Source organism: Ambystoma mexicanum, chromosome 2q (genome assembly GCF_040938575.1).
Source record: "Ambystoma mexicanum isolate Mex_15411 chromosome 2q, UKY_AmexF1_1, whole genome shotgun sequence".
In the NCBI taxonomy this organism is placed as follows: Eukaryota; Metazoa; Chordata; class Amphibia; order Caudata; family Ambystomatidae; genus Ambystoma; species Ambystoma mexicanum.
In genome coordinates, this window is record NC_090924.1 from 967,313,880 (window position 1) to 967,336,241 (window position 22,362).

The window sequence follows — 22,362 nt, forward strand, 5'->3', positions numbered from 1 at the left end:
CAGTTTCAAAAAGTTACCAGGATATGAATATGACTGCTTAGAGAGTGAGATAAGGACAAAGGCAATGCAAGGCAAGCTAGGTGTTTCTGTGGTGTGGGGATTATACTCAGTCCACTTTTTAGTTTTGGGGATGTTTGGACTGTCAACAGGTTCTGGTCACAAAAGATTCTGGTCACCGAATAGCGAACAGCTGGGCAATTCGGGTCACTGGATGGTACAGGTACCGCTGGACGCAGCCCGTGGGCAAGCAGCGAGTGGGCAAGCAGCGAGTGGGCAGCAAGCCAGGCCGATTTCAGGATGCAAGACATGCCACAGCTTTCCCCTTTTTGTGAATGGGGGATTAGTGGGTTGATTCTGGACCAATGGCCTTGCTGAAGTAGGATCAACACTGCCTAGGTCTTATAGTTGGGATCACTAAGATGGCTGGAGCAGATCAGGAACGCAGCGCAGGAACTTCAGGAAGAGTGTCTGTCTAGAGTCTTGTCAGGGACTCTTATTTATAATGCATAGTGACATCAAAGTATATGGCTGGGCAGGCTTAATTAAGCACACCTCTAACCGACTGGATTGGTCAGGGGTGCTAGTCCCTGCCAAACTCTCAACTCGTTGGATTTCAAGGCAGAAGGTCAGATTTATGATGCGAGTTTTACAATGTTCAAAAACCTCCCACAGTTACTTTAGCTAAAATCCGATTTTGCCACAAATGGTACATTTATACAGTTGAAGTCTATTAGCAACTTACATAAACAGGTTACATATTTTATGCAGAACATTCCACTCCAACTCAGAACTCTGAGACATTGTTTTGCCATGCTAAGACTTTTTGGTAATTTTGAGTATGAAAGATTCGGCCTAAAATTCTGCTACTTTATACATGCGTGTGGATTATCATAAGGGAAGTATTAAAATTCACGATGGCATCATGGATACTTTCCTTACAATCCCCAATTCTTTGCCATGGCTGTTCCTAAGGTCTCAGTGAATTCTACAATGTCTCAAATTATAAACCACAAAATCACTTTTAAACTGCAAATGTTTTATATTTTTACAAAGTCCTGCTGCAGATATAAAAGTCTTTACATTTTTATTAATAAATAGTCTTTGGAAACAAATGGCAGTCATTTGTCACTGGACCATTTTTTTTTCCTTCAGCTGCCACCAACTGTCATTTCCTCCAGAGCAAGGTGGGGGTTTCCCAGCTTGATTGAAGGGTTATTGCTCCTTCCACACTTCCTTGTCCTGGGAGTTCCATTGTCAGAAGGTTCAGCCCAGACCAGATTCTGTCCAACCTAGTAATGATCACAGAGGTGTTAGTATCTACTGAGAGTTTACAACCAGGTTACTCACCGTAGTAACCACCTTACTCCTAGTACATAGTCCCCTTTCCTCCATACTTATGGGACATTCCTCCGTCCTGTGGGACGAGACCGGAGCACTTTGTAAAAAGCATCCCAAAAGTTTCCAAACTTTTTAGTGCTTCCTCTCGTCTGCGTGGGGGCCGGCACGCGGCGTAACCCTGCCCATCTCGGTTCCGCCCTGCGCATCGCCCATCAGTCCTTTTCTATCGCTAGGTCCAAGACCTCTTAGCAATAACAGGAACCTTATTAGAGGGGACGGAGGGCGGGCGTATGGAGGAAAGGGGACTATGGACTATGAGTAAGGTGGTCACTACGGTGAGTAACCTGGTTATACTCTTACGTCCTGTCCCATTTCCTCCATACTTATGGGAGATTCCCAAGCACTCCTTACAGGAACTATGGGTGGATGGAAAAACCCCTTACTGAAAAAGGTTCTTCAGCACAGCCTGACCAAACTGAGCATCAGATCTTAAGCTCATGTCTAGACAAAAATGCTTACAAAAAGCAGAAGGCGAGGCCGAAGTAGCAGCCTTTGTGGTCTCCCAGGGGGCATATTTCTGAAAGGCAACCGCAGCTGCCTTGCCCCGCACCAGGTTGCATGAATACCTTTAGGAGGTTTCAGCCCTTGGACGGTATAAGACTCCATAATGCAGGCAGCGATCCATCGAGAAATAGTCGCCTTAGAGGCCTGCTTACCTTGTGGGTTACCAAACGTCACAAACAGTTGAGAAGAACTCCTAAGCTTGGATGTTCTGTCCAGATAGAACTTAAGAGCCCTTCTAACATCAAGACAATGCAGAACCCTTTCTGCCTCTGAGGCAGGGTTTGGAAAAAAGACCATCAGGGAGATTGACTGCTTCAGATGGAACTCAAGATACCATCTTCGGCAGGAAAGTAGGATTTGTCCGTAGGACCACCTTATCCTTGTGAAAGACCAAGAAGGGATGCTCCACCGACAAAGCCTGGCGCTCACTCAAACGCCTTGCTGAAGTAATGGTGACCAAAAAGGACACCTTCCACGACAGGTCCACCGTGGCCATTGGTTCGAAAGGTTTATGGCACAGCGCCGTCAGGACCACATTTAGATCCCACGTCGGGTGTGGACTACGAATCGGAGGATAATCGTCAAGCCTGCAAAATGCCTCTTAACCACTGAGTTAGACAGAGAGTAAGAGCATTGGTTCGGAGATCGGTAAGCGGAAACCGCCGACAGGTAAGTTCTGCATGACAGAACGTGAACACCCGACTCTGCTAAGTAGGAAACAAAGGACAGTACCGTGTCAATTGTAGCCTCCCTTGGGTCCAACTGCTTCTTTAAACACCAATGACAGAACCTGAGCCATTTGCTTCTGTACTGGGACTTAGTCAAGGGTTTTCTGGCTGCCTGGATAATACGCATGTTATCCACAGACAGGCCAAGATACGCTAAAGACTTGAACTCAGGCGCCATGCCGCCAAGCAGAGCGATTGTGGGGAGGGGTGCCACAGCTGCTGTTCCCCCTGTTGAAGAAGATCGGGGGTCACCGGTTAACTGATCGGCGGATACACCGACAGGTGTTGAAGTTCTGAGAACCAAAACCTGGCCGGCCACCACGGGGCTCTGAGTAGAAGAGAACAGTTCACCGAGTTCTTCAATTTGCAAATCGTACGATGAACTAGAGGCAGAAGCGGGAAAGCGTAAGCTCTCATGTTGTGCCATGGAATCTCAATGGCATCCCCCAGAGAGGAGGCTCCCAGCCCGCTTCTGGAGGCATACAGAGGAAGCTTCTTGTTTGCCGTCATAGCAAAGAGGTCCACTTCCAGTGTGCCCCAACGCAGGAAAATCCATGAGAGGACCTCGCCTTCAACTCCCACTCGTAGTGGACCATCGTCCGCCGGCTGAGGGCATCTGCCGTGACATTCAGCTAGCCCGGGATGTGTACTGCAAGTAGCCAGACGCCATGCAGAACCGCCCACTCCCAAATCTGGATACACACGTCCACGAGGGGGGGGGGGGGGAGACTTGGTTCCCCCTTGCTTGTGGATGTAATACATCGACACCACATTGTCCGTGCAGATACGGACCACCTTGTTTGGCAATGATTGGTCTGAACGCCTTGAGCGCTAGGAAAATCGCCAGAAGCTACAGATGATTTATGTGAAGGAGCTTGTCCTGGGGCAACCAAAGATCCGAGAACTGAAGAAGGTTGAACGTCGCACCCTACCCCAGAAGGGAAGAGTCCGTCGTGACCGTTACCATCAGGGTTGGGTCCTGAAACCCCGTCCCTACCGACAGGTTGCTGAAAGACGACCACCAGTCCAGGTCTGCTCTCATGGAAGCGGAATCGTTATCAACTTGGGAGTCCGGATTCACAGCCTGAAGCCAAGAACTCCTCATTTGAGACGGGCAAGAGGAAGAGCCAACACACAAGGCCATAATACCCAGATGCCTCTGGAACCACCAGGCCGAAATGCTCTCTGAATGCGCAAAAATCTGACACGTGGCCAACAGATCCGCCATTCTGTCCCCGGTCAGGTACACTCTGCAGTCGATGTTCCAGCGAAAACCCAGGAAAATCAAGTCCTGAGAGACCGTCATGGAAGATTTCCACAGGTTCACCGACAGCCCAAGGTGGAACAGGAGCTGGAGGAGAGACTGAAGATCTCAGGCGGCTTTAAAAGGGCACGGGTTGCGCAAGAAAAGGAATGTTTCTGCGACATAACAATAGCCAAATTAGCCTTCTCAGGAAGGGCCTTGGCGCTGCTGGTAAAAGAAGAACTTTCCTTCTTTGCCCCCTCAACAGTTCTGGCGTCGCCACAAGAGCGGGAACGGTGAGAAACAACTTTCACGGATAAGGCCTTGCCAGGCCTCTCAGAAATGTTGTTAACTTTAGCCTCTGTACGAGGGACCTCGGACCCAGGTCCAGTAACAGCCTTATAAGCGCAGGCCTCGAACATCCGTTCGGTAGCACCAAGCACAACCAAGGCCTCGGGGCACACCCCGGTTTTATTTTTGAGGGAAGCCAATAAAGAGGCCTCAGAGCTAGCTCCGGTACCCCATGACTCAGGGTCTGCAAGCTGCCCCCACAGGAGGGGCCTCGGAGTGTGCTCCGGTATCCACAGGCCACTTACGGGGGCCTGAAAACTCCAGTATAATTTTTAGGCCCAGAAGGCACCTCAGGGCAATCCCCGGTGACAGAGCGACTAACGCTCCTCACGGCTCGGGAAGAGCCCGGAAAGTTATCTCCCGGCCGGGGTGCTCTAAAAAGTAAAGAACTTACCGGGCGTTTCTTATTTTCATCGATAAAAGCTTGAAAATGCAAAGGAGGGGCACGTCGAAACAACACCTCCCAGCGCTCCAACCGACGTTGAAGTGCCCGTCCGAAAGGGAATCACAGTAAAAACAAGAGTCCCAATGGTGGTCCGGACCCAAACACTCGAGTCAAAGAGGATGGGGGTTCACGAAACGACAGTGACACAATGAACAATCTGGAAAGCCTAGTTCGAACGACAGACAGACTAGTACACGATCGCTAGCGAGAGCCATAGATGAAAAAAGGGAAGAAAATCTTCTGCGGATGCAAGTGCATCCAGTCCCGAATGAGCGGAGAAAAGGACTGATGGGCGATGTGCAGGGCGGAGCCGAGATGGGCGGGGTTATGGCCGTGTACCGGGCCCTGCGCAGAAAGAGAGGAAGGACTAACATTTTTGCAAAATGTTTTGGATGCTTTTTACAAAGTGCTCCGGTCCCGTTCCACAGGAGGGAGGAATGTCCCATAAGTATGGAGGAAAGGGGACGGGACGTAGGAGTATGGTGGTTCCCTTTCTTGGGGGAAGCCTTAGATCTGCCAACTGGAATAACCTGTTTTTGGAAGCCTGCAAAATCCAGCAAAGGCAGTTTACAACCTTTATTTTCTTTTATTTGGTCCTGAATCAAAAAAAACAAGCCTGTTTAATAGACAGCCCATATGTGTTTCCCAGCAGCCAACCCCTTCTCATTGGTAGGCACAGACAAGCTTTCATTCAACATTTAATTTTTCTTTAAAACAGGAATTTATTTTCCTTTAGTTTGCAAAGCCCATTTTACACATGTGGTGAAAGCTGCTAGCACTTTGCCTTTTAACTTTCCATCTGGATTCCCACACTGATTGCAGCCATAGTTTTCTTGTGGGCAGTAGTTTATTTGAAGTACAGATGCACTGAAATTGACATAGCCCAGATAACTGGAGTTTCTGTGAACTACTAATCTTTGATACTTTGTAAAAAATGAACGCGCTTCCCATGCGGGTAAAAGTAAAGTTTTTTCGTTGGTTTTGCTGAAGCACAACGGGGATATTAATGGGCATGGCAGGGCCTTAACAGTAGTTTGAGGAAGAACAGATGAAAATAGCCTCAGAGCTGCATCATTTTTAAAGGTGAAATGCTTCCTTTTTCAATGGGGACTTTGGGCTTTCAGCAGAGCAGGGCTGCTTTTTCATTCAATTTTGTATGTACATGTAAGAACACACTGGCAGGCTTCCTCAGTGTGTCCCCTTGTTCCATCCTGCCTAATATGTGCTTGGCAAGATGGTGCAGCCATCGTTTTGATGCTGCAAAATGCAGTTTTGAGGCCATGGTGCTCACTGGAACCAGCGCAATCATTTCTGCTGAAGCGCAGCTTGGTTTTGGGGAAATTCTGTTCAGTGGGTCAATGTAGCCCACAACACTGAAGGATATCCAGCTCCAGGGAGGTGTTGAGGGCACTGGCTTCCTTAAATTGAATGCCAGATCCATACTGTCCACTCCTTCACCCTAATAAAATCAGGGAAATCACTTGCTTCCCTGGTGCAGTGTGGTTCCAAACGGGATGGGATCACCTTCCTCGTCAAAGACTTTCAAGACTTTTGACATAATTTTGCCAAATGGAAGTGGGCAATATTCTGGAGGAGCTCAGGCTCCAGCAGCACTAAACTAGCTTGGTGCCCGAAGGCAGAGCAGCACAGTACCCAATCTAGGTCATTGACCTTCAGAGCTGGGGCCAAGCCCATGGGCAAGCTGTCGGGGTAATTCGGGAGGTCTGTGTCGGCTCTTTCAAGCACAGTAAGCCAGCCCCATCAAAGTTGGCGGTATCAAAGTTAAAGCAGTTGGCACTGGGACGTCGGCAAAGATGTCAAGCATCTTTTCCTAAGGGGTGGACGGATTGGGTGGGAAACAGTGGTGCCGAATCCTCCGGGGGAGTTCTGGATAGCAGGCTCCTCTTCAAAGAATTATGTTTTGAAGAACAATATTGGGAGCAGATACTGCTTCTGGTCTTTCTAGGTTGGGAGATTGGTCTTTTCTCCTCCACTCCATGTCTGGCGACTTCAAAGTATTACTTTGTTGCCTCTTCGGCAAAAGGTAAAAAAAAAAGTAGCAGCATGCAACTTTGAAGCCTTCGGGTGCATGGATTGCCATAACCAGCTATCCTGCAGATCATGCTGCAGCCCCCAGACAGTAGAACAAATGATTCACTGCTTGGTAATATTCAGTCTGATGGATGTTCCTGACACAGATTCCTCATCTATGATGTCCCTATCTCAGCGCAGATCTTCTACGGAAAATGTTCTGCCACCAGGCTGCAGAGCACGTCGAAACGTCTGTTCCCTCTGGGGTCTCTACGCACCAGATAAGACTTGGGGCCAATAAATATTGCATCCAAAGCGCCCCATCACCTCAGTTCCACCCTTTCTCTCTAGCCTCTGAAGCCGAGGGACCTTAGAACTGATGGTGTATTAGCTTCCCGCAACTATGGCAGATAGGTAGGGCGATGAGGAATCTGTGGCAGGACCATCCATCAGAAAGAACATTACAGAGAAGCAAGTAATTTGTTTTCCAATGGATTCTTTCCGGCCATAGATTCCTCATCTTTGATGATAGACTGCCAAAGCAGTACGTAAATCTGGAGGAGAGGGGAAGCAAGGACACCACCAAATTCAGAAAACTCTGGAGGACTGCCCTACCAAAAAGGGCATCCTGGCCTACAAGGGAATCCGAGCAGTAATGTTTATAGAACATATTCAGTGATGCCCACGTAGCCACCTGGCAAATATCCAGGACAGGGACTCCCTCTTCTGGGAAGAGGTGCCAGTCACTCCTCTGGTAGAATGAGCTCTGAGACCCTCAGCACATCCTTCCCAGCCAGATCTTAGCATTCTGAGATGCAGAGAACAAAATCCTGGTCATCCTTCCTAGCCTAATCAGTACGAGAGATGTAGAACTTCAGGGCTCGTACCGGGTCCAGCCAATGGAATTGTTCTTCTGCATTGGAAGGCCAAAGCAGAGGAGAAAACACAGGATGATGGATCTTCTGAGAGAGATGGAAATCTGAGACCACCTTTGGCAGTAAGGAGAGCCTCACTCTTAATGTCGCCTTCTCTTTGGAAAAACCAAATAGGGAGGTTAAACAGACAACGCCTGGAGCTTACTCGCCCACCTCGCAGAAGGGATGGTAACCAGGAAGACCACCTAAAGGATGAGCAAGCTGATAGAACAGGAATGAAAGGGCTCAAACGGAGCACTCATAAGAAATGTGAAAACTAAATTCAAATCCCACACCAGACCCAAAAACTGGCATGGAGGGACCTGGATCCCTCTCCCTGCATCAAATTGAAAATGTATGCTACCTGTAGGCATAAATGGGTAACAGGACTCAGACCTCACTGACTGCACAGTGTATGTGTATTTTGCAAGACCGCAGGAGCCTCTAGAGCTGTTTCTCATTATGCAAAAATATCCTAGTGCACCCACCGTCTTACTGTCCCTATTAGGAGGCAGTTTCAGAAAAGAGGAGGTAGATGTTATGTTCGTCGTTGCTGCCTGGACCACTAGGCTCTCTGGTGCAGATGCTTTGAGAGGAAAAAGTGATCTCCAGTGCCAGCTTCTATTTAGGTTTACATTTCCTGTCAACAGCATGGCTGGAAAAAGGAGCCTCACACAAAGACAGTATGAGGCCAACCATGAACACGTTAGACAGCAGAAACATTTCCTTATGCAGACTCCTATCCAGGATGTCAGCCAGCTAGAATTGTGATGGAATCTCAAATTGGGATGGAATCCTAAGGACTAGGGCCAAGACCACTTTCTCTCTGCTTCTGCTAATTTGCATTAGGGTGCCATCTGGAGACACCTGTTGCTTATCCATATCTGGGGAAGTATTTAGGCAACTGGCATCTTGCAATTTCGCTGCCAGGCTCAAACTACCCGCCTCATCAGCCATGAAATCTGGCAAGGCAGACTGTGCCATTCTGAAAATAGAGTCTCCAACCCATGGGGGATTGGGTTGTACATCATTTAAACACACACACACCTTCTAAAATATCATCAGTACAGATGTGTACATGCATTCTTATTACATTTTCAGCCCTTATGAAGGCTCTGTTTGAAGCAGAGCCAGCTTGTGCTGGACTGAAAATTAATAGCATGAGCAGGGTTGCATAAAGAAGCAGGTGATCATATTTATATTTTCAATGTGGCAAAACTGAGGTCCATCATGTAAACAAACATATTTCCAAGTCCAATTCCTCCCAATAGACCAGGTCAGCAAGAGATTGTACAGCCTAATCTGGAAGTAGCACAGTTTTTCACCATTTTCTAGTCTTATAGGTTTACTCTGCTTCCTAAAAATCGTGTTTCTCCTCAATTAAACTTACATTTATTTCTACAAGACTAGTTTGATGCATTCTCTTTTGGCAGGAATGTAGTAATTCGCTTAAGGAGTGGGATCTCATTTTTTTCTCTCCTCATTTTCATTAGCTGGGCTCGCTGTATCCTTTTCCGAGGACATCCGTTGAGACCAGGCTGGGGACTTAGGTGGTGGGGGGAGGAGGTGACTGTGCCAATTCTTTTGTCCCACTCGGAGGGCATTGTGATTGAACTGGCAGGAACATAATTGGTTCACATCAAGATCCCCCCCCACCACCCCGAGACATCAAACATGTCATATAGGCATGTCAGGGATATCTTGGTGTTCCTGCAGTGCTCAAATCCGAAGGCTTGCTGTGGGAATGATCATGCAGCAAATAAACATATTGCGCATTCGCGAGAAGTTAGTGTGCCGAGCATGCGGAAAAAAGAACTCTGGTCACAGAGCATAGTGTGTTCCAATTATAGAGTGGAACAACAACGCGGCGGATGGGTTACCCCTTCCTCGCTGACAGAGGGGAAGCAATAGACAATATTCAAACGGGGGTCATGTGAACAGAATGTAGCAGTACTCAATCAAAGAGGCATATGTCAGGGAGAATTCTCATTCAATGGCTACTTTCCCTTACCTAGTGAGTCCCCCAGCAGCTTTGTTGGATCTCTGTAGTTTATTTTTTCCACTTGGTAAGAGTGTACCTCTTTTCCCCACTCTTACCTGTGTTTTGTCATGTGTATTTCATCTGTTTTTGTGATTGTGGACTCTGGAGTAGCCCCCTTCTTTTGTGTGTTACACAGCACCTTCAGTGCAGTGACACAGGGTTGTCGTGCAGACTTCCCACCGACTCCATTTCTGAGGCTGACTACTGTCCCCCAGAAAAGGGTAAAGTAGCCATTAACTTTACTTAGTCATGTAACCACAGATCCAGTACACCCCATCTTACATGGCGTACTGGAAAGTGTTAATCCTTAGCCCTTTTTTATCTGTACCTCCTAGAGCATTGTTTCGCACTTAATATTTAGACTTGGCTGGTGACAGTGGTATCTAGCCTAACTTTGCTACCGCGATTATACTATATAAACATGCTATTGTTTTAGGCTACTATATTAGCCTCGAACTTAAACCCGCTTGACCAAATACTTTTTCTTTTGGCTCTGGTCGGGCTTATTCGCCATTTCTTTTTGTTAAAGTCCTTCTTGTGTTTGACTTTGCGCAGCAAACCCGGTTTACCTTCTTTGTTCACGGTCTTTTGGCGGGCTTCTGCCAAGAAGCCCTCCTCTAAGAGCCTGGGTGTCTAGGTGGGCTAAATGTGAGGGAGGGGTGTAGTCACCCCCTGCACACGGTATCCTAGAAAACCCAAGTCGCACTTTGCCATGATTGGCTGAGGTGGTTGTCCGAGCCGGACAACCCCCCTGCTGCGTGATTGACAGCCAGGCAGTATGAATGGGGGATTTTCGCATAAAAGGCAGGACTCTTGGGCTGGAAGTCAGAGTTGCCACTGTAACTACAAGGAACTGAAGAGAAGCAGAGAAGAAGTCGGCTGCTGCAACTATCCCGTCCCGGTGAAGCCCTGCTGCAGTCCCGAGCTATCTACCCTTCGACTACCAGAGAAGATCCAGTCCAGAGTCTTCTTCCCTTGAGCCTGGTGGGGATAACCAGCTCATCTACTACAGCCAGAGGATCCTCTTCGTGGTCGAAATTGCTGCACCTTGCTGTAGTTGTCCGGATAGCAATCTGAAGAGCCTATCCTGTTTTTAAGGAGCGCACCTTTTATTCACCGTCGCTGCTGCCGGCTTCAGCCCTGTGTGGTGCAGACCTCTTCCAGACATCCTCCTTTGGATCGAAGCTCCAGGAACCGAGGGTCTGCAGGAAACTAACAGGAACAACTGCTGTGGCACTAGCTTCTTCATTGAATAAGGTACTGTGTTCTGCTTGAGGCATTCAGGTGAATCCCTTTTCTCCTCCTACAGGCTTGCCCTTATCTTCCCTCCTTATAACTTTTGCTTCCTCCATTGACAATATCTAAGTACTGCTGGCTACGTTGAATCGTGAACTGTCCGACTGTGTGATCCTCGACAACAGGAACCCGGTTCCACTTGACACTGGCTCCGGCCTATTGACTGTTGAATTTCTGTCAACGAGTGTTCTCTGATTCTGTCTGCCTAGACAAAAGTAATGCATATGATTTTTGCCCCCAACTCTCTCTGGGTATCTCAGGTGCTAAGTGTGTTTTTGCCCCGGTAACAATTCTTGCCGCGGATACGCGTTTCTTTAGTAAGACCGAACTGTCATTACTGTCAAAAAGTGATCGCAAGTGTATTCCCGGTAACATCTTTAGTTTCACAACACTGGTCCGTTAAAACACAGGGTACTTACCTTGAGCTATACTGTACTAAGTGAATTGGTTGGTTGTAGTGTATTTTACGTGTGGTTTTGAATTAATAGGAGTGTTGTGTTTATAACAAATGGTTTAAAAATAAATGTACTTATATTTGTTACCTAAAACCTTGAGTCAGTGTTTGCTCGAGTCACAGTAATTGTGGTCCCTTTGTGTAATCTCTACTACTGCTCATATACTCTTGAGATAAACCTGGCTGCTCCGCTACTGCTACCACTTTAACATAGTAGTACAGGCTTGTACCAAAGGTAAAACTTGTATTGCCACCTGTAGTCTTAATTGTGTGTAGTGGTCCCTAAGGGCACTGCACAGGATTCTGCATAACAACATAGCCGTCAAAAAATGAAAAGAAAGGACCCCCAGGTCCACACCACAGATCAACCTTGCATAGAATCCGAATTCATTATAAAAAACAGTAAATTTTTCATCAATATTAAAATGCATATTAAATCATCATGAGCTCATTTAATATAAACTTGATATGTCAAGAAATAAAGTGGATAAACATAAAGTGCTAATTTAAAGAACAAACAAGAAATCGGGCCATCTAATTGGTCCGTGTCACTAGTCCGCAGGTGCAATGTCGGGGACCCCGAATGAGTGAAGGGGATCACTCAAGGGGGGACCGGCAGTCACCTGTGGAATATTTAGTGAAAGGACAATATAAAACAGTCTCACAATATTCAAAAACACACAAAAAGGCTAACCATGGGAAGGTGACATGTCATGATTCAAGAGGCAGATCTTTTGAGGTGATTGGGGCTGAGCTGCACCACACTTGCACTGGAGGATATCTATTAAAATGAGGAATCTGTAGGATGCAGCAATCCAGAAGAAATAGATTTATTTTGTTACTTGCAAGAGAGGGGCCATATGCTAGTGTATAAAATAGTTCCGCTGCAAGTCACAGGCTCCTTTCACAGTTCTTTCTTATGGATGTTTCTCCCACAGATTCCTGTAGGGGCCAGTATATATAGAGGGGCCATCTCCAGTGTCCTCAGTTCCACCCTTTTTCCCTAGCACACCGACACTGAGGGATTGCAGAACCAAGATGTACTAATCAACTGCCAAGAGGGTCAGGTAGGGAGGGTGTTGGGACGTTCCTCCCATGGATTGTCCATCAGAAATAACATTACCTTCAGGCAAGTAATTTGTTCTTTTATTGGACTCCTTCCTCCAATGGATTCCTCACCTTTGATAGACTTCGAAAGCAGTACAATAACCTGGAGGAAAGAGGGTAGAAATGTTGCCACCTAAACCATAAAATCTCTGAAGGACAGCTCTGCCAAAATGAGTGTCCTGACCAGACATAGAATACAAGCAGCAGTGGTTAGCAAACCTGTGCAAAGAAGCCCTGGTAGCTGCTTCACAAATATCCAGAAAATACTTCACGCTGCAGAGCTGAGGTGGCGACCAACCCTCTCTGGTGGAATGAGCTCTGAGAGCGTCAGGGACCTCATCGCCATAAAGATCATAGAATTCCAAGATGCAAAGAATGATCCATTGAAAGAGGGTCTCCCTGGTCACAGACCTGCCAGCATGGGCACTAGCATAACCAACTAAAATCTGGTCATTAGCTCTGGCTTCCCTTGTCCGAGAGATGTAGAATTGAGGACATGCACTGGATCCAATTGATGGAAATGCCCCTCTGCCTTGGAAGGATGAGGCAAAGGTAATACAGGCAGATTTTGAGAGAGATGGAAGTCTGAGACCACCTTCGGAAGGGAGGAGGGTCTAACTCTCAAAGTCACCTTTTCCTTGGAGAAAACGAAGTTGGGCGATTCAACAGACAATGCCTGGATTCCACTCGCCAGTATAGTGGAATTGATGACGACCAGAAAAAACACCTTAAAGATGAACAGTCTTAATTAACAATCATTAGGGACTCAAATGGAGCTCCCATTAAAAACATTATCACTAAATTTATCTCCCACGCTGGCAAAATTACAAAGACTCCTCAGGAATTGCATGACCATGGGGACCGTTAACAAGAAGCATGGCTCTGGGGTCCTCTTGAAGACTGAAATGGCCACAAGGTAACTTCCTTTTACCAATGTGCAAGCCTGTCCGGGCTGAAGACTAAAGAAAATCCAACACAGAGGATGTGGAGAAGGTAATTGAGTCCAGATTCCTCTCCCGGCATTAAGCTGAAAACATACACCACCTGCAGGCATAGATGGACTTGGTGGACTAGCACAGAGGAGCACACCTAGAACATTCTCCGACAGATCACATTGCTTATATTTTAGCCTCTCAGCAACCAGACATGAAAGTTCATACTGTGGCAGTCGGGTGCAGGACAGAGTCTGTCCTCTGCGGTAGGCACCTGGAGGGGTCGATGGCCGTATTCAGCAGCTCTAGTCACCACATTCTCCTGGCCCATTCTGGAGCGATCGACATCATGGACCTAGAAGGGTGCAGTCTCCTGAGAACCAGCGGTATGACTGGGATTGGTGGGAATGCATAGAGGTCAGTCTCACTACTGTCAGGGTGTCACCCCCACTGCGCAGAGCTCTCTGACGATGGAACTACCTGGAGCAGAACCCTCTGCACTCAAAGCAAAATGTTCCACCTGAGGAGTACCCCAATGGGAGAGAATCTCCCCCAGAACTTCCTGGCAGATCCCTCACTCGTGGGAGGTTGAAGACTGCCTTGCTTAGTGGATCCACCAGAACGTTCTCGTTGCCGGCCAGGTAGGCCGCAGTCAGACATATTGTGCTCTCCAGAGCCCAAAACCACTATGACATTGCTTTTCTGCACAGAAGCAAGGAGCTTAGGCCACACTTCTTGTAGAGGTAATGCAGGCTACAGTGTTGTCCGTCAAGATCAAATGTTAAAGGTATTCATATCGCGCACCGTCACCAACAGAGTTGATCCCCAGGCGCTCTGACGGATCTGTAAACAAGAAGGTCGGTGGGGATGGGTTAGTCGGGAGAAGGAGAGTAAGAGATGGTGTGCTGTTGGCGGCTTCAGCTCGGTATACAATGTGCGCTGCGCTTTGGTGCAAGTATTGGACGGGGGCGAGACCACGTGTGCAGCTGGTGATGTTTATGTGTTAGTTTGTCATTGATGCAGTGTGGTGAAGTGCGTGAGGTTTACTGGGCAAGAGTAGGTTCTGTGAATTTTCGGTTGAGTTAGGCATGCAGAGATTTGAAGGTAGGGTTAGTGGGGTGAGAATCCTGGTTGTGGCACATCTTGTTCGGTTTAAATTATATTACTATCAGTGGGATTAGTTTCTACTATCCTTTCTTTCTTGACTGTTGTGGGTTTTAGCACGGCGCACTCCCTGTTGTATTCTAATGAACTATGTATAAAGTGATTGGTGTGTCCATTCTCCTCCGTAGGTATCAGAGCAGGGGCTGGGTGGCTCCTTTTCCCTACTATCTATGTGAATTGGTCTGCTGGAACTTTGGGTGTGGTATAGGGCCAAGATACTATGGATGAGTCCTCTAAGTGCTTCCGTCTTGGTCTGTCTATGTATTCAGTCTTCAGTGTCCTTCTCTTGTGGCTATCTCTCATTATGTCGTGGAGTGCGTTCCTTAGATTCTGTTTGTATTCAATTGCTTGGTGGAAACCAAGATCGGTATCTTCATTCATCGTTTTAGCAGTGTATGTGTTCTTGTGGGTGGTCTTCTAGTTCCGCAGTGAAGAGCCAGGATTTGAGCAGTTTCCTGAATAGTAGGTGATTTCTTGTGTTCCGTATATTCTTTGTCGAGTCTTCCCTTTCACAGAGAGGAGGAAAGAGACCGGGGTCAGCCCTATGGATCTCAGCTCCGGCAGATTGATAAGCTCCCGATATTCTGATGGAGACCAAAGCCCTCTAACCTTTCTGGCATGGATCTGGGACTAGAGTCCGTAACTAGAGTTACCTGTGGCCAGGTTTGACTAAAACTTTTCAGTAGGTTGTCCTTCACAGACCACCATTGCAGGTCACAGACCAGAAGGTCCGATGTTCGTCCCTGAAACGAACCATTGTGAGCTCAGAAGCCACTACAGCGACTTTGTGCGCATGCAGGCTGTTTGTGGCTTCTGGCACCACAAGAATGCAAAAGGCTAATACCTAGCAAGTGCAGAAAAGCAGAGACTGTAACCTTTGACTGTAGATTTTCACCACACTGTCCTCTGGCAGGAATCCCTGGCCGAGGAGAGTGTCCAAGACTGCATCAATAAATTGGACACTTGCCTGGGATGGCAAAACCTGAGATCTCCTGAATTGCAGGGGGCAGGCCAAGATGTGCAATAGGCTGCACGTCCGGAACAAGTGTGCAGATGCTAGGTCTGTTGAGCGAGCTCTGACAAGCCAATCATCCGGACAGGGAACGCCATGCGATCCATTTTAAGGTGATCCGACACTACTGCTAGCAGCTTGGTGAAAAACCTGGGTGCTGAAGAAAGACTGAATTGTAGGTGTTAGGCAGAAACCCATGCAGTTCCCTTAGGGGCCACTGCAAAAGATTTAAGACTACAGTTAGGCAGTATGCAGAGTATACACAATAGGTACAGGGACACACCTAGTACAAACAAACACTGACCAGAGCTTTGGTGTAAAAGTATATAATTATTTATTTAAAAACACACTTGTAATTTACACTAGCAAAAACGAGGTGAGTAAATTCAGTACACAGTCACTATCCTATATATACAACCCTATTCACTTATTAGACAAGTCTTAGTGAGAAACACCACTTATTTTCAGGCAGAGGTGAGCACTTAACATAAGATGACACTCTAATAAGTTGTAAAGAAAAGGGAGGAAAAAGGCAGGGTTAAGGAAGCACACACGTTTCAATACTTTTACAAAGAACCACAGTAAGGCAGGATAGGCAGAGTTCTACTGGAGAGCAAGGGAGTCAATTGCAAGGCCCACTCTTGGAGAGAGCAAGCAGAAGGGGTCCAGGTTCACACAGTGGGGTTATGCCCAAAGAGTCTTGTAGATAGTTTGCACACAAAGAATGATATTAAAGTCAGTAAAAGTTAGCTAGGTTGTCCCAGGCCAGCCCAGGTTAGAAAGTCGAGGCTTTACTGTCACTCCGAACGATCTGTCGCAAGGGAAGCCAGGCGGGACAGAGTACCTTAAGTGTGAAGGAAGCTCCAGCAGGGGCAGTTGTTCCTGGCAGCGGGTGCAAGTCTGTGTTTTGTCCAGAGGAAGAGGAGGTCTCGCCGTGGAGGAAAGATGAAGGTCGTTGCACTACCAGGGAAGAAACCAGCCCCGGAGTTCTTTGGTTAAAAGGTACTACCCTTCTTTTCGCGGTAGTGGTAAACTAGGGTATTCCGGTTGCTGGGGTGCTTGGCACGGGCAAGGCGGCGAAGAGATGCTCCAGGAAGGTGAAAAGAAGGCAAAACTGGTTATCCCCACCAGTCAAAGGAAGAAGACTCTCCAGACTGGAGATCTCTTCTGTCGTCGGGAAAAGTGGTGAGACGGTTCAGCAGGGCTCCACCGGTGGTGTCGTCGTTAGGTCGGCTCAGCTTCTCCCTCCTCGGATTCTTAGGTCCTGTGGCGACTTCTGAAGTTCCAGTCCCCAAAGCCCTGCTTTTATGCAGCACATCCCCATTCACTCAGCCTAGCTGTCAATCAAACATGCTAAGTGGTGAGCCGGCCGGCTCACCATTTGGGCCAATCACACAAGAGTGCGACTTGAGTTACCAAGGTAACTCAGTCCAGGGTGCCTAAACCCCCTCCGTCACCCCCTGTGGTACCCAGACAGAGTGGCACCACTTTTGGAGGCTTCTGTGGAGAAGCCCGCCAAAAAGTGGAACAAAGGGCTCGACTTGGGTTGGAGTCACAGAAGAGAACACAAACGCCATTTTAGAATCGAGTTCTGGCAAAAAATACCAACCGGTGAATTAATATTAAATAAATAAACCAGCGGTATGTTCGAGGCTATAAGAATTAAATAATTAAAGTTGGTAGCCTCGAACAATGGGAAAATCCCATAGAGATATATTCGTGGTCGAATCGAAAAAGTAGTATCCACTGCCACCAGCCAAAACTCGATGAGGGGGGACGGAGACGTGCCCCCTCGAACAACAGACCCAGGGGCAATCGAATTGCCCCAACCAGTACGTCCACAATATGATGGTTTGTACTAGTTTCTGTTAATTATTTGGGTCTAGCAAAGCCAATGGTGACTTTACATGCCCTGGGAGACAGTAGTCAGTCCCAGGGTATGGAGTCTATGTTGGGGGGTCACTACGACACCCCTGGGTTACGGCACGGAGGGTGCTCTGTAACCCACATCAAAAAAACACATCAGACCCTATGGAGTAAAAGACCCCAAAGCCCATAAAACACATGGAAAGTTAAAGGAACACCTCAAATCATGTCTAAGAGTGGGAGCAAAAGAATCTCACTCTTAGCAGGAGAGAAAAAAGACCTAGAGTAGAGTGAACATCTTGAACTTGTCCTTGAGCAAGTACAAGCACAGATGCCGCAGATCCAAGATGGGTTTCAGAACTATGTCCTTCAGCACCAGCAAGAAGGTTAAGTACCAACCCCTTCCTCATTCAGAGCAGGGAACCAATTCTATGGCCACATTCGAATGGAGGAGGTCAGAACTCTTCCAGCAGGAGAGGTTTCAGAGCCAAGGATTGGTGACATGGGGGGTGCTCCGGAGGGCAAAAGGTAAGCAGTATCCCTATTGTGTGACCTTTAAGGACCAGGCATTTGGGATAGCAACTTTCCATTCCTTGAAAAACAGCGATATCCTGCCTCCTTTAGGGAACTTGTGGTGGAAGTCTACTTCAAAGAGACTTCATGCCAAAGGTCGCAGAGGGCACAGCAGAGGTTGAAGTGCCTCCTCTGGGTACTCCATGTCCTCTACAGCTGTAGGGACGACACTGCCCTTGCTTGCCTGATGCAAAGCATTTAAATATGCAGTGTTGCATTGCAATTTGCTATGCAATTCTGCAGGTTTGCAAATTAAATTGACACTTGTGAAGCAAATGTAGCTATTTAAGTTACCCTGATATATGAAAGCACAGCACACCCTGCTTTTCTCTCTTAACCTCAAGGATTCTTTCCACCCTCTTTCCTCCTCGTCACTGCAAGGGAGCGCTAGACAATGTTTCTTTTTCAAATAATAGCAAACCAGAAATAATAGGGCTGATACTTGCAGGCTACCTATGCTCTGGCAAAGACGAGCATGTGTTAACTTTAGGAGCCCAGTTATCTACTGTGACCTTATGAGCACCACAAAGCAGTCGAAGAATCTATCCTCGCAAGGCGGTGCCGCTGGCAGTACGGAAGGAGCATCCCGTGCTAATGCGGTCTAAAGTTTACCACTTACCTTGTTCGATTTGCTTCTGTATCACACATAGCAATTCAGATGGTCTGGAGGAGAAGCTGCAAGGATCGCCCAACACTAAGCCAACAGGTTCTTTAACGAGCATGGAGTAAGAGTGACACGCCATGCCGTCATCCCACCGATGCAGGAACATTCTTGCAGAACGAACACCTGCTGAAGCCTGATGGGGGTCGACATGCGCCGAGGCATGCGAGTCACTGCAAACCGGTAGTGATCAATGGAGAAATTACTTACAGTAATGACCCGTCTATGGATTCTTCATCTTGATAGATATCCTCGTCCAGCTCGGAAACCTTTTCGACAGGGGGCGTTAGTGGACATCGACTCGGCCATCGATCCGTCTGGCTTGGAGCTCGAACGTCCGCTCCGGAAGTGATGTCAGGCGATATATATATATGTATATATATATATGTATAGCATGTCACTACGCCCCATGCTTCAATTCCCCATTTTATCCCCGTGTCTGAGCGCTGCAGAGGAAAATAACGGGAGGGAGGCTAACCAGGCTATACAAAACTTAATGGGATACATCCCAATGGGGACACCCCACAGAATTAGAGATTAGAATAAAAAGAAATCTTTAAACTAGTGATGGGTAAAGAAGCCGTCATCTTAGAGCCATTATCAGATGTCTTCTCGTTCAGACAGAAGCGTCAAGCCAAAAGGACTTTCTGAGCATAGATGGATGGGAGGGGCGATGGGGAATCTGCAAGATTAGAATCCATAGGAAGATCATTACGGTAAGTAATTTCTCTTTCAATGAATTGCTTTTCTCCTGCAGATTCCTCATGTTGATAGACTCCCGAAGCAGTTAGAATAACGGAAGAGGGCAGAAAGTGTTAAACAAGCAGATTTTTGCAGAACTGCTCTATCAAACCAATAATCAGCCCCACGCACAACATCCAAAGCATAATGCTTGGTAAATGTATGCAGAGACTACAATATAGCTAACCGATATATGTCCCCGACAGGAACTCCCCTCTGTAGGGCTGTAGAAGCTGAAACACCTGCACGCTGACTGGTAACACTCAGACACAAAATAATCCAACGTAACAGGGTTTGCTTGGTTACAGCGAGACACTTACAAGATAAAGAATGGGCCACGAATAACTGGTCAGTTTTCCGAAACTCTGATGTACGAGCAACATGAAAGCTTAACGCTTTTTTGGGGTCAAAGAGGTGGAACCGCTCTTCCTCTTTAGAGGGATATGGTGGAGAGTAAAAGACAGGTAAACCAATAGGCAGAGATGAAACTCCAAAACTACTTTAGGAATGAAGATAGGTCTGAGAGAAACTTTCCCCCGAAAAAAACAGAAACAGAGGTTTGCAGCACAATGCTTGCAACTCACTAACTCTCCTGGCAGACGTGATTGCAACTAAGAAGGCTGCTTTGAGAGACAACAGCCTTAAGGAAAATGAGTGCATGGGCTCAAACGGAGCCGCCATCAAATAAGTCAAAACCAGATTAAGATCCCAATCTGGGAAATAAAGGGAATTGGCGGAAACATATTGAGAATGCATTTTAAGGAATTGGGCCATGACTGGAATAGTGAAGAAAGAACCTTGATCTGGGGACCTTTTGAACAGACAAGGCTGCCAAATATCCTATGACTGTGGTAACCTGAAGGCCTGCTGGGGCCAGTGACAGAAGGAATGCCATCACTGTAGTGGTGGGGCAAGCGATGGTGCCAATCTAGCATTCCCTGAACCACATCTCAAATCTTCTCCACCTGCACGCGCACAGAGATGTTGTACAAGGTCTGCGTGCAGCCAGCAACACCTCAAGTACCTCCTCCGAGAGGTCCCAGTCATCATACCTCATCCTTTCAAGAGTCATGCATGTAGGTTGGGAGAATTCATGGTCGGGTGAAGCACTCTACCTTCTGTCTGGCCCAGGAGATCCAGACGCTGAGGCAAACAGTGAGGTGGACAGATTGTCAGATTCAAGAGATCGGAGTACCGCGTTCTTCTCGTCCAGTCCAGGGTGTTCAAGATCATGGTCGATCAAAATCTCTTCAACCTCCTGAGAACCCAAGGAATGACAGGAATCGGGGGAAGGCATAGTGGAGGGGGATCCGTGAGGGCTGGCCTCTGGCACTAGAAAAATATAGGAGGCCATGAGACCTAAGGGATGGAGGAAGGAAGCCGCAGGTAAAGTGGCGTGGTTCCGGAAATAAATGTAAGATCTGTGCTATGCTTTAGGCTCCCTCTTCGGCAGGGAATGCCTTCCCTACCCAAGTGTCTAGGACTGCTCTGATGAACTGGAGCCATGGGACTGGTGTCACATGGAACTTCAAGTTCAGGGAGAAGCCTAGACTGTGTAGTAGTAGGGAGGTGTGTTGCAGATGAGACAAAACGTGCCATGCTGACTTCCCCCGGATCAGCCAGTCCTCCAGGTTGGAAATACATGGACCCCGGATCTCCTGAGGTGAGCAGCGACTACCGCCATGAGCTTGGTGAAGACCCTTGGAACGGAGGCCAACCCAAAAGGAAGCACTTTGAACTGTTAATGCTCGTCTCCTATGTGGAACCTTAGGAACTTCCTGTGCTTTTGATGTATCGGCACATGGCAATACACATCCTGAAGGTTTACTGACATCACTTCAGTCCTGAAATTGGAGAGCGTGGAGAATTTCTCTCATCACCATCCTGAATTTGTCTTTCCTCAGGAACCTGTTTAGAGCCCCGAGGTCCAGAATGGAATGAGACCTCCACCTTTCTTGGGTACTAGGAAATTCCGGGAATACCAGCTCGACCCTCTATGATCGGTGGGTACCTCTTCCACGACATCCTTTGACAACAGGGCTCTCAGTTCTTCCTGGAGCTCCTGTCCTGATTGGATTGTAGGCTGTGGGGGTCTGTACGGTGGCTTTTTAAAAAGGGCAGACAATAACCCCACTGAATTGTCTGCAGGGCCCAGGCATTGGACGTTATTTCCTGCCACTGGGGCCAATGCCCTGGCAACCGTCCACTAACCGGTAGCCGCCCCACTGTTTGTTGGCTCTAGAACCCCCTGCCCCTTCCTCGGATGCGACAAACACCTCTGCCCCTACCTGGCCTGTGGGAGCTGTGCCTTTCTGCGATAGGGTATATAGCGCCTGTCGGCTTTGCCTCTTGAAGCAAGGCTGAAGGCAGGTTTGGCCAGCCGTGCAGCTAGGCCCAGTGATTTAGTGGCAATCTTAGACTCTTTAAATATTTCTGACGAGTCATCAGCTTTTTGACCAAAAAGCATATCTCACTCAAAGGGCATGTCCAGTAGCCTGCTCTGAACATTTGGGGAGAAGCCAGAGGTTTTTAAATAGGCTTGACTCCTCATCACTACTGCTGACCCCATAGAACAGCCAAAGCAGTCTGCTACGTCCAGGCCTGTCCCTCCACCAGCTGTAAAAATCTATCAAGCATTGCGCACTCAGGAATATACTCAGCCGCATGCTCTACAGATTTCCACAAGCTAAAGGAATACTTCGGGAAGTGCACTCGGAAGTGTACTGTTCGCTGATCCACACTTTGGAGCTGCACGAGCTGGAAATCGAACCAAGGTAAACATTATTTTCTCCAACATTGTGGGCTTGCTCTACAATATTGCTAGGATACCATCTAGTAGTATATTAGTACAAAAGAGCGCAATATAATGTTCTTTGCTTACTTTTCTCATAGAATGAGGCT

The 22,362-nt window shown here is 47.5% G+C and overlaps 1 protein-coding gene across 2 annotated transcripts in view; it reads right to left on the reverse strand.

Moving 5' to 3' along the window:
- Positions 1–22,362, reverse strand: part of KIF15 (kinesin family member 15) — a 2,141,222-nt gene that overhangs the window by 819,676 nt on the left and 1,299,184 nt on the right. The gene's annotated exons all lie outside the window — the stretch shown is intronic.